This window comes from Crotalus tigris, unplaced genomic scaffold (assembly GCF_016545835.1).
Source record: "Crotalus tigris isolate CLP2741 ecotype Arizona unplaced genomic scaffold, ASM1654583v1 scf7180000024391.5723578, whole genome shotgun sequence".
Lineage (NCBI taxonomy): Eukaryota > Metazoa > Chordata > Lepidosauria > Squamata > Viperidae > Crotalus > Crotalus tigris.
Genome location: NW_024100561.1, coordinates 3,227,773 through 3,240,892, shown reverse-complemented (window position 1 = coordinate 3,240,892; position 13,120 = coordinate 3,227,773). Strand labels below are relative to the sequence as shown.

Genomic DNA, 13,120 nt, shown 5'->3' with positions numbered 1-13,120 from the left:
CCATGCAGCCGGAACACTTGGTGTACAAACATTTTAGCCAATTTCCTCGCCGATGGTAGTCCCTTACACGGTATGAAATGGGCCTGCTTTGAAAATAAATCAACCACCGTCCATATAACTGTATATCCTTTTACATTTGGTAAATCTACTATAAAGTCCATCCCAATGTCCTGCTATGGCCGAGTTGGATTAGACACTGACTGGAGTAATCCCATTGGTTTTTTAGGAATTACCTTCGCCTGTGCACAAATATGACACCTTTTCACATAGCTTTCAATGTCCTTCCGCAAACTCAGCCACCAGAACTGCCGTCTCGCCAAATGTAGTGTTTTCAAGAAACCAAAATGGCCTGCTAATTTGGAATCATGGCACCAGTGGTACACTCGGTCCCATAACCCCTGTGGAATGTATAACCTATCACCGTACCAGGCTAAACCATCTCGGTAGGTCAACAATCCAGGATTAGCTAGTGACCAAGAGTCATTTAACAAAGCAGACTTTACTTCATCCTCGAATGCTGTCATTTTTTTGCAGGCATCTGCTCGTATGACTTCAACACTGCCAGAAGGCATAATAGCTTGGATCACCTCTTCCTTTTTGCTGTCGTATTGTGGTAGATGTGAGAGTGCGTCCGCTAAGAAATTCTTCCCTCCTGGAACAACTTTAAAATGGAACCTAAAACGTTGGAAATATTGCGCCCAACGGACATGTTTGGGAGCTAATCTCCTCGGTATCTGGAGGACCGTTAGATTCTTGTGGTCTGTCCACACCTCGAAGGGATGCTGTGCGCCCTCCAACAAATGGCGCCACGTGGACAGGGCCCATTTCACGGGAAACGCTTCCTTTTCCCATACCGCCCAGCGCCTTTCTATATCAGTGAACTTCTTGGAGGTATAGGCGCAAGGTTGTAGAGTACCTTGGTCATTACGCTGCAATAATACTGCTCCGACTGCTACGTCACTCGCATCGGCCTGTACAACAAACGACCGCCCCGGATCAGGATGTATTAATACAGGTTCTTGAGCGAATAATGTCTTTAGGGACTCGAATGCTCTTTGACAAGCAACAGTCCAGTTCAAGGATTGTCCCGGGCGGGGTTTCCCTGCAATATGCTTGGTATGCAATAACTGGGTCAATGGAAGTGCCACATCAGCAAAAGAGGGAATAAATTGCCGGTAGAAATTAGCAAACCCCAAGAACCGTTGTAATTGACGACGGGTCTTTGGGGCTTGCCACTCTAATACAGTTCGTACTTTACTGGGATCCATCTCTATACCGGCTGCTGAAACTCAGAATCCTAGGTATTCAATGCGCTCCTTGTGAAATTTGCACTTTGATAGCTTACAATATAGCCGAGCGTCTAACAATTTTTTCAGCACAATGCGCACCAACTTCACATGCTCCTCCAATGTTTGGGAATAGATGAGTATATCATTCAGATATACCAGCACACCCCGGTACAGATGTTCGTGCAAAACTTCATTAATAAGCTGCATGAATACAGCCGGGGCCCCTTGCAACCCGAAAGGCATCACTTTAAATTGGTAGCTGCCCAGCGGGCAATTAAACACTGTCTTCCACTCATCCCCTTTCTTAATCCTCACCCTATAGTACGCTTCACGAAGGTCTAATTTCGTGAAGATTTTCCCAGCAACTAGATGGGCAAGGAGGTCTTTCATCAATGGCAGGGGATATGTCTGTTCTATGCATACAGCGTTAAGACCCCTAAAATCCACACATAACCTTAATCCTCCATCCTTTTTCCCTTGTAATAATACCGGGGCCACTATCCGGGAACGTGCTGGTTCTATAAAGCCTCTGGCCAGATTTTCATCTATGTATTTCCTCATTTCCTGAAGCTCCAAAGATGTCATTGGATAAATCCTGGGTTTCGGCAACCTCGCACCAGGAACAATTTCTATTGCGCAAGCCGTTGACCGATGGGGTGGTAAACTATTACATTCTTGCTCGCTAAAAACTGCTGCCAGATCACTATACACCGCCGGATATCCAGGATCACTCCCAACCAGCCCTGATTTCGAGTCTTCAACCGCCCTATCCTCACTATGCTCACCCGGATGGGGTGGCTGGGGACCTACTGCAAGCCTTAAATGCCAGGACCCATCCGCCCACCACATGTTCGGGGTCCATTTATCCAACCACGCTAGGCCAAGGATGATGGATTCGGACATAGTAGGCACTACTATAAACCGTATCACCTCCCAGTGAATACCTATCTCCATCCTCACAGGCTCCGTCACCCAGTTGGTCGGAGCTCCCCCCAAGAGGGAGCCATCTACTTGTTCGAAACGAATTGGAGACTTTAACCGGGTCACCCTAATACTCATCTGCCGGGCCACCTCCTTACTAATCAGACACCTAGTGCACCCGGTATCAAGCAATGCCTGAAATGACCCTGACTCCCCGGTAACCGGACTCGTTAATGTTATTGGGATGGTGAATGGAACTATGGGATCACTCACCATCGGATCCTCCACCGGGCCTTCTTCTTCATATTCTTTCAATGCCGGAGAAATATCACCTGTTTGTCCTACTTGATGGGCGACTCGTGATTCCTCCGTCATCTTCTTTGGTGTAGTACCGGGTCTGCCCACGGCTGTTGGTATGTTAGTTGACTCGGGGAATGTGCACTCCGCCACACGGTGACCCGGCCGGTTACAACGGAAACACCGAAAAACCGGTTTAGGACGTGCATTACTACTTGGCATCTGATTGCTACTGTCCTTGGATTGATCCTGGCCCCTACGAGGCTGCAACCGTACTTCACGTGCTCCAGGCAATTCCCTTAGCCCAACATCTAACTCCACCGCTGCCTTGAACCATTCGGAAAGGCGTCCTACGATCCCTCTAACCACACATGCCCGGCGTAGGTTAATATCTAGTCCCGTGCGGAAATGATGGACCAGTAAATGGTCTGGCCATGATCTAAGCCTTCCTGCCACTTTTTGGAAGTCCCATATATAATCTTGTACTGGTCTGCCCCCCTGTCGCAGACCTACTAACTGTGCTTCCTCCCGTTGTAGTCGGGTTGGATCCTCAAATCTCATTTTCAGGGCGTCCAAGAATAATCCTATATCCAACAGCTCTCTGGCATGGTCGCTATACAGGTCAGCGGCCCAAGCAGCAGCTTCCCCTTGTAGGCTGGCTGTTACTGCAACCACCATCACCCAATTAGACTGACATAGTGTAGTAAAACGATCCAAGTGGCTGAGCACATGGCTTAAGAATACAGCCAAACGATCTGGATTGCCGTCAAAAGTAAGGGTAATGGGAGGTGGATTCCACATCATGGCTTGTGGCCAAGGAGCTGGTATCTGGCCTCCATATGGGATATTTTCTGGAAGTAACATGGGTCGGTCACCTGAGCCTACTGGGCCCGCGCCTTGCCTACCTGAATCCACCGGCGGAACTCCGGCCCCTCGTGCCTCCTGCCGGTATTGGGAACGTTCAGCTGTGCCCTGCCTCCCCATGGTATTCTGCAAGGGAAAGCGGCTACTTGGCTGTAATTTGAGCCTCGGACTCGCTAACTGGAAATGGGAGGACTCAGATGTTATACGCGCCCCTGGGGCAGCCCTAGACTGGGGAGGGATACTAGCGGGAACTGAATAACCCTTCTCCACAAACTGGTCTCTAAGAATGTCCAAGGTGTATTGCCCCGGCACCGTGGAATAGCTCCACTCATCTTCATCGTCTCCAGTGACCCGCTGTTCCCTCCATCCGCTCAAACTCGGCACCAATCCCCTGTCTCCGCGCTCCTCCGGATGCCGCAATGCAGGACTCAGCCACCACTCTCCGTCTGACGCTGTGGTCATTCGCGGTTTCACTACATGCTCCGTAGCCTCGGGAACCTGCAGCTTCTCCTTTGGTCGAACCACCAGTTGAGGAGCCTCTGTATCCCCAGCTACCGGCACCTCCATCTGCTCAGCAGCTTCCAACTGCTCCTCCTCCAACGGCTCCACTCCCTGTGTCCCCTCCGCCATTATGCTGTAAGCTAGATGGCTTTGGGGTGAGTGCTAACTTACTAAACAGAACGTCCTAACCGCGCTTCGCGAAAGCCAGGAAACAGGAACGTTGCAGCATTCAACAAGCTTTATTCACTAAGTTGAAACTAAGTTAGCACTGGAACAAAGCACCATTCATTGCCCTAAATACATTCCTCCAACCACACCCAGAGTACACACCCCAATTGACGGTTAATTGGTCATCTAGAATCCACCTGTCCCCCTCCCCATACTTGCCTCGTGATAGTCCTCCACCCCACCGACACCCCGATCCAGCTAGTACTTATGTTCGAAACTTATATTGAGTCCATGCGTTCCGTTCACGCCATTCTCATTCCCAATGTCCCACTCAACCTCTTCCTATAATACCCCCTCCTGGTATCCAAGTGTTGTCAGACCCAGCGTCCCAGTTCCCATCATTCACAGAGTCACGGTTCCAGCAACATAAGCTATAACAGCCTTAACAGCATTCGGCTTCTCCATATTCCATTTCTACGTAGCCTCCGTCCGGTTGTGTGCTGGCAACATAGGATGTTCACGTGACCCGTTCGGCTGCCGCTGTTGGCGATGTAGCTCACGAAGCTACCGGACTCGGCCAGAACACATGGTTAACTGGAACATTCCGGACTTCGGAAGGTAAGTATCACGCTGGGTCTGACACATACACCAGATAGTTGCAAAAGGGCACCTAAGGTTAAATACAGATAAGCACAGTAATATAGTTCAGCATGCTGAAGTTTGAAATTGTCAGCAAGTATAACTAATCTTCAGTAAAGTCATCTCCCAGGCACAACGAAACGCAACATTACTTTCCACTATAAACTACATTGAAAAGTAGCTATTAGATATAAATACTTTCACTTACTGAATTGTTGATGCTTGCCCTTCGTAAATCACAACATTGCTAAATCTTTCCTAAGGTGAACAGTATAAAAAAAAAGGGTTTATGTTTCAGCAATTTGCTGATGACACATTTCTTAACCACTGCTTGGTTACAGTCTTTAAACATTGACTGATATGTATTCCAGTTCATGCCATCATATGAATTTGGTGGATCAAATTGCCTATTTGGCTATTACAAATCTGTCCCATTACCTTTGCATTCATATATAGTAGGAAAAAAATGAAGATATAAATAATAAGTGCAAATGAGCATGTAGAGATATATATGGATACTGGATTCAATTCTTCTTTAAATATGAATAAAAGGTAGATTTTTTTGTATGCACAAGCACAAAAGCACAAAAGCACACACAAACATATACATGATGCCTCATAGCCAAATAATTGTATTATGGGAAGTTTCAGTGCAATTTTCCTTTAGAATTATTTTTTGTATGGCTGCCACGTTGATACCATGAGTGAACATTATGATGTACGTAGTCAGCCACTTTTGTAAACAAAATGGAAGGAATAAGCAAAATTAATTATAATATATAATTATATAATTTAATTATAGTTAAAATGAAGTAATATTTGAAGAAATGGATACGCAAATAAATGGTACATAATGTTTTTAAATTCATGAAGAATGACTGGGCTCATTCTATATTAACTTAAATTTTAAAAAGGTTGCAATTACAATTCATTCAGAAATTATCATATATGTAATGGGATGTATAATATATGGAATTGAGTATAACAAGAAAAATTGAACATAGACAAAACTGGCATAAAAATATGGATCGTTATAGAGGAAATACTAAGATTTAGTTCTTTCCACACCCTATTCCCTCCAAAATACAAAGAATTTTCTATAATACTAGCATTTGTCTTAGGAATTAATAAAAGTCAAGAAAAAGTGTTAAATGTTTGAATTAACTTTTACACAATTTTTGCAAGGGAACATCCAGGATTTAAAAGTTGAAAACTTTTATATATGGTTTCTAATCCAGCATTCTAAGCATGAGTCTGGCTTTAACACAACTTAGGCTAGTATTTCCAACAAGGATAAATGCTACTTAAGAATGGGTATATAGATAAAATTATATCTATCATAAAATTAATAATTTCATAGATGGATTCCGGAAAATAATTCAATAGTTTTCTTTAACTCTGGCACAGATTTTATTCAGTGTTCACATTACACATCTACTAAATCAAAATGCTTCCTACTGGATAGATAAGACATAGTTAGTGGGGGGAACAATATGTCCAAATTATAGTAAAGTATAAATGGGGAAAGTATTTGTGGAGAACAGCAATTGTAAGAGCTAATCAAAGAGGCCTTAATTATCTTTGGCTTATGATGATGATTCATAATCTAAGTTCTTCTTCAGATACTGCATTATCTATATTACATCTCTTTATTATGATTAACCGACTTTGTTTGCATCAGTAATTGTTAAATTCTGGGAGTGATTCATTGTTCTAGATGATAGAGCAATGCAGCTGAAATTTGCCAATGAACATGTGACTGTTATTAATATGAAAGATGCAAGAAGTATAAATTAAGAACTGCATTTAGCCTATCAGTCACAGTTAGAACACTTTTTTTATTTTGTGGAAATTAGATTCTGCAAATTAGGTGATGCAATATTACAAATTATTTTAACATACTCTGCCACCCTGCCTGGCAGGCATGGCTCTTAAGAGGTAGTTGGGAATTAGTGTTACATGTCAAGGAGATATCTAGACACCCACTCATGTCTATTATAATTCCTGGCACAGACAACTAGTAACTTTGCAGATTTAAAATATGATTGAAATTAAACTTTAAAAGGGAGTTACAAAAAAAGGACCACCCCTTATCTAGACCAGTGTGTTTTTTTCTGCAGTGGTCAACCAAAGCCTATGAGAAACTAACAAATAAGATATGAGAATAATTATTGATTAGGATAACTGAATAGTTAAATTACAGCTGTACTATGTGGTTATTGTACAGAAGAGTGAAGTTCAAAAACTGCCATTTCTTATTCAGCTGTGACCAAGTTTTTCAGTCCAAGGTCCACACTTATTGTCTGAGGCATGTGCTGCAGACTACTGTCAAAAATTAGCAAGGGACTAAGCTGAAAATTAAAAATGATCAAATTCATTTTTAATTTAATTAAATGTATATTTCCCTGTATATTTAATAATTTCCTCCCTCATTCTTACTAATTACACTTTGACATCAAATTTTGGAGGTGGTCTGGGAGCAACATCCAAAGCTTTGAGAGTTTGTAAACATTTCTGGAACCTTGCTTTCAATATTTGGAGAACAATTGATAACAGATAGGACAATCTAGATCAGGGTTGTCAAACTGCTGGCCCCACCTCATTGCCAGCAATGGGAAAAAAGTCATGATACGTCATGATATGTCATGTGACATTGCGAGTTTGACACCCATGGTCTAGATCAGACATGTCAAACTTGCGATGTCACATGACATATTGGAGGTTTTTCCCCATTGCCAGCAATGGGGTGAGCACAGTTTCCTTGTGACATGTCCGGCCTTCAGGCCAGCAGTTTGACACTCTTGATCTAGATGGTCAAATGGTTTGGTCAGTAATTAGATAGCTAATATACAGTAGAATAGCAGTTAAGAGAAGAAAAAAATGCATGTTAATAATCAGATTTAGACCATTCTTAAATACTACTGTATGCCAGTGTCAGGGTTTCAGCCATATTGAAGGACTGCATATAATAAAGAACATTCTGTTAATTTTGTAATATTGTTTAAGCCTATAATTTATTTCATTTAGTGTCTTATTTCATTTTTCACATGGAATTTAAGAGGATGGAGATGATGGTTCCAGGTACAATCTGGACCATTAAGGTTACTTGTGAGGGCCTTGTTCAGGTATCAGTTAATAGTATTATCTAAGATTAAATGTCTAACTGTTTTTATGCTTCAGCTAATCAGTGCTTGTGAAAAATTATTTTACTTTTTTATTAAAATGGTTATTAATTCCATCAATCCTTAAACCTTTTGTGATCTCTACATTATGAAATTAAAAAATGAACATCATTTTTGAAAATTAAACACTGTTATCAAATTATTTCATTAGATGACAAATTCCAGATGGCTAACCTATTGGCACTTGATGTAACCCAACAATAACAACGTGGGGAAGACTTGAACATTAAAAGATGAACATCAGAACACACAGTGCAGTAGTTTGGAGAGCCATGCATTGTAGCCTTATTTACCTCAGTAGCCTAATCACGTAATTCAAACCCATGTCAAGAACATGAAGGTGGGTTTCCAGTGGATTTATGGGTGAGAAATTAGAAACATCCTTTTAACAACTAATCAGCTTTTCTTATCTGATAGTTTTTGATAGCTGGTGTGTCTCAGTATGTTGTTTTTGAAAGGATACAGAAACCTCATGTTCAACAGCTTCCAAAAAAGAAGAATTTATGAACAAAATATAAATTCAGATTTTGCATTCAAAATGCCAGTGTTGGAAATGTCCAGTGCTTCAAATTTGCAAGCATTAGTTTAAGATCTAGACTGATTGAATTAATTATGTGACTGATTTTGATAGAAAAATGTGTAATTATATTAAATCAACTTAATTTTATAGAATGGAGAATTATGACTATTAAGTCCTTTACAATGCTATGGTCTACTTCTCAAGATGAAGATTAGGTTGATAATTTTTGGTCAAAATAAACTAAAATTGAAATAGAATGTGTTGTATATGAAGTCTGGCTCACTGCAGAGTTTAATTAGTTTGGTATGCAAAATTATCCTGTACAATTTCCACATTGAGGCCTAGATCCAAAAACACCAAGACAAGTATATAATATCAGTTTAATTGGCAGTAGAAGAGATGTCCCTTGTTATTGCAACCGCTTCTTTGAAAAAATTGTTCTAGATGTCCCCTATCTCACTGGATATACTGTAGCTCATAGGAAAAAGAGAATTGGACAACTTTCCTTATAATATGACTTCTACCAATAGAAGCTTGCATCATGGCCAATATTGTAACTTGACTAGAAAGATCAGGTAGGAGATTCACTACAATATTTATAAAAATGGAAAATGAAAAAAAGAGATACCAGAAAAATGTACTATGATTTTATCACCACATTTAATTTTAGGCAGCTTTAATCAGTAACGATGATCAAAATGTAGAGTTCCCATGCAAATATATTAGTTTTATCATTATGGAGGTATCACTCAGACTTCTCTGGATAAAAAAAAATACATCTTGGGATCATTGTAGTATGAAACATTATCCTGAGAATCAGCGAAGAGAAATTAAGATATTAAGAATATATGTTTTGTTTAATTCAGCTCCTTTTTCAAATAGGCATTTTGCATAATCTATTGAATGGAAATAAAAGAAAGTGTCATCTTATTCAGCTAGTGCATTTTTCTCTCACTTCCTATCTGACTAGCTTGTTTGTCTAGTTAATATTTCCTAAGCAAAAAGAGAAACGCTGCAATTGTCTCAGTTATATATTTCCACCCAGTTAGAGACTAACAGATGGACAAGGAGATGCTTTTTCCTTACTCTGGAGTTCTTCAGTTTGTCATGTTGCTGCTTTCTGGTTTATTTTTTCTGCATCCTATTGTCAGCAAGATTTAAAAAAACCCTCTCCCCAACCCTGCCAGGACATTAAAGATAGTGGGAGCCAGAGTGCTTTCCTTTTAGAAGGGAAAGGTCAGACCCAGTGTTAAAAGGGCAGCCAAGGGTCAGCATAATACAGTAAGAATTGGTGGGAGGGTGAGGGGAATGGGAGTCATTAGGTTAACATATTGTCCTGAAGTTAAGAGCACTGCTAAAGGCCTGATCCATCTTCATTCTTGTAATGAGGCTATTCTTACTTTCAAAGAAAGTGTTGCTACGAAACACATTGGCAAATTTGAGGCCTGCTTCTTTAAGTTCTGGGCCTATTGTTCTGGGTGGTGTAATTGGTGATCAAAAAAGCCATAAAATAGCCCAGCTATTAAAGTAATCTGAACTGAAGCTGAAAAGAGGGTATTTCTTCAGTGGTAGATTCTCTGTAGAGCCAACTTTTCACCCTCACATGAACCAGAGTTTATGGAAAGATTTGATGACATAGCTCTTGTTTAACCTCTAGGAGAACTGGAATAGGAGGGGGGCTCTTTGGAAGGGTGGGGAGAAGGGGATGGGAAATCAAAATGAAATAGAATTAATGAGCCTTCACATATTGTCCTGTTTCTTTTGTTGTGAAAAAGCCAGGAGAAAATGAAGTAGAAAGTCAAAGGATAGAACAGAGCCCCCATTAATATCAGGTTATAAATTCTACAAAACATTAACTTCATTACATAGCAATTACTATCTGTAATTGGCAGAACGGAAGATTCTACTTTCTCATCAATTGCTCATTGGATGGGACTCAGCATTTTCTCCTTTGCTGGCAAAGGTCATGCCACCATGGAAGAGAATACCTTCAATGCAAAAAGAGAATATAACAGTTGACTTTTTCTCATTGTAACCCAATTGTAACTTTAGCTGTAAAGAATTGCTAGTCTGACTTAACTATTATCAGTATTTTCCATCATCATGTGGAAGAAAACATAGACAACACTGAACTATGGAAGCTAATGGAAATGTTTGCAGTATCAATCATAACTTATTTGATACTGGTTTGGCACTTCAGAGAGTGTGATGTGCTTTGGGGAAAGAGATTAGGTTCAGTTCCAGGCTGAAACCCAAATGTCATTGGACTTCTTAGCATAAAGTAATTCACAGGAGAAAGGTCTTCATAAACACTACCCAAAATATCTTCTCTGACATGAGAGCAGCCATCAGACCTACATTTGGATGATGCAAGAATCAACTGCAGTATCTGCTGTGGCCTGGCATTGGTTACCATATATCTCTATATGTATTTTCCAACTAGGTCTTCTAGTTGTCTCAGACAGTTGGATTTAATCCTGCTTTAATTTCCCATAATTCTCCCTCTTCAGATGACAAAAGAAAATTTTTATTAAAAGACACTTTCCCAGGACACCTTAAAAGACAGAAGTAGAAAGGATACAGAAACAAATGCATTTTGAAATATGCATTAACACTAGAAACAGTCAAAAACCTGCAAAGAGACAATAGTATTTCTTCAGGCTAATTCACATTTAGATGTACATTGTTTAATTAGAACTCTGCTGGATGGGTTAGAATGCCTACATCCAATCCAGCATCCTGTTTCTCACTACTGTCAGCCAAAAGCATTCTAAATGCCATCCTCCAAAGCTATGAGGATAATGGGCTTTTCTTGATTTTCCTAAGTATTGAGACTTGGAGGTTAAATACTTCTAATATGTCCTTTTTTACCATTTGATTATGCAGCATGTTGCTGAGTAATGAATGCATGATCTAATTTTAATGAAGTATTATGACTGAGGAAATACTGGATAACATGAAGCATTTTATCTGTGATGGTTCATTTGCACAGCAAAATTGGCCATTGGCAGTTTCATAACACATCTAGTCATTCAAGTGACAGATTTCTTTTAGGATCAATTACATGGATTGATGAAACAATTTAAGATTTATAGAGCCCTTCTTTGAATTGGATTATTTATTCCCATATGTGCGTCTTCACGTATTCCATACAATATCTGAGACATAACCCTGTATACTTATCTCAAAGGCTAACATGCAGGGGTGCTTATTGAAAAAAGGGTCTTTTTCAAGTTGGCACCAACCTTGTGGATTCCTCTTCTTAGTTCTACTATAATACACCTTCAGTATAGGACTTCCTGTCTAGTTGAAATGTAACATATCAGAAAAAAGGCTTTTTAAAACTTGAAATTTGCTTGGTCTTTTCTTATTCTGCTGGTCGGATGTTTTACATAATGATTTTCTTCCTTCATGATGTGTTTTAATTTGGTGTGTAAGAAATAGACTAATGTATGAGAAAGAATGATAAAATATTCAAAGTAATAAGGCACTGAACAACATTAGAGAAATCAGGGTTTTTTTACTGACTCCAGTAACAGAAATAAACAAGTATAGTCATGGAATGCATATTTATTCTACTGCAATTTTTTGAGTTTTAGGCTCAAGACCTAGACCTTTGCAAAGATTCTGAGCTGCTCCCTCAGAGTAGCAATCTGGGCATTTGAATTATCCAAGACAAACGGGAAGGGACACAAGATCCAGAGGACTGAACTATAATGGGGAATGAATGTCAATTAGGTAGTCAGAGGGGCTAACTTTGTTTGGGCAAGAATGTAATGAAATTTGCAGTGTTAGTAAATCTTATAGTGGGGAACAGATGTCAAGAAGACAGGTTAAAAGGACGGGATGTTAAATGGAAAGGAATGTTTGCGAAGAATGATAATGCTCCAGAATATCATGCAGGTTAGCACACAATTCCCAATTGTGTTAAAAAAAAAAAAATACAACTACAAGCTGAAAATAAGAATATAAGAAAATGAAAGACAATGAGATGGAATAACTGGGAAAAGTAAGGATTTTTCTTAACCACCAAGCCTCTACAGTATACATAAACACACAGGTTGTGATTGGAACAAATAATGATAACCTGACCAAAATGATCAACCTGATTTAAAAGCAGCAACCTGTTGGTCACTGAATTCTATTCTTCCATATTAACATCGCTATTGTTGCATTTTTATATTAACAAGTAAAAGTGGAACCAAGTTTTGTGGCCTCCCAGAATTGGCAAAAAGCACTTTGATATTTGTTCATTCTATCTTGGATCAGTGAACATCTGTTGTAAATCATCCATGTTAACATCCGAGCTTTAGCTGAGCTCAGTGCAGAACTGTAATGACAGACCTCAGTTAAGCACCAGAGTTCCTCGTGACAAGTTTCTGCTTGGAGCTGTCCAAGGTTCTGCCTGCTCCTTATGAATTGACTCATGTAGTTAGACCAGGGCAAAAGATACCATAAGACAGAGTTAACATACTGTAGAAAGTGAAAAATAAAGACTTAAATGCTCACTTTATTTTTTTATAGGTGATTTGTGCGAGCCACATGCTCCAGACATAGGCAGTTGGCTTTGAGGCCATAAAAAGCTATTTTCTATTGCTCGGACTAGATGGATAAAGGACATCACTCAACATAGTCTAATTTTATATCATGTCCTATTTTCTTGTTGAGACCATTTTTCTGATATTTCATGATTTGAGAGGCTTCAAAAGCTGTATTTTATTCAGTGGACAAATTAAGCT

The 13,120-nt window shown here is 39.8% G+C and overlaps 1 long non-coding RNA gene across 16 annotated transcripts in view; it reads left to right on the top strand.

Moving 5' to 3' along the window:
- LOC120301751 overlaps positions 1 to 13,120 on the top strand; it is a 62,157-nt gene that overhangs the window by 27,193 nt on the left and 21,844 nt on the right. For all 16 annotated transcript variants that reach the window (XR_005555011.1, XR_005555007.1, XR_005555000.1 and 13 more), the window contains one exon: positions 8,013 to 8,201. This is a non-coding gene — a long non-coding RNA (uncharacterized LOC120301751). The remainder of the gene's footprint in view (positions 1 to 8,012; positions 8,202 to 13,120) is intronic.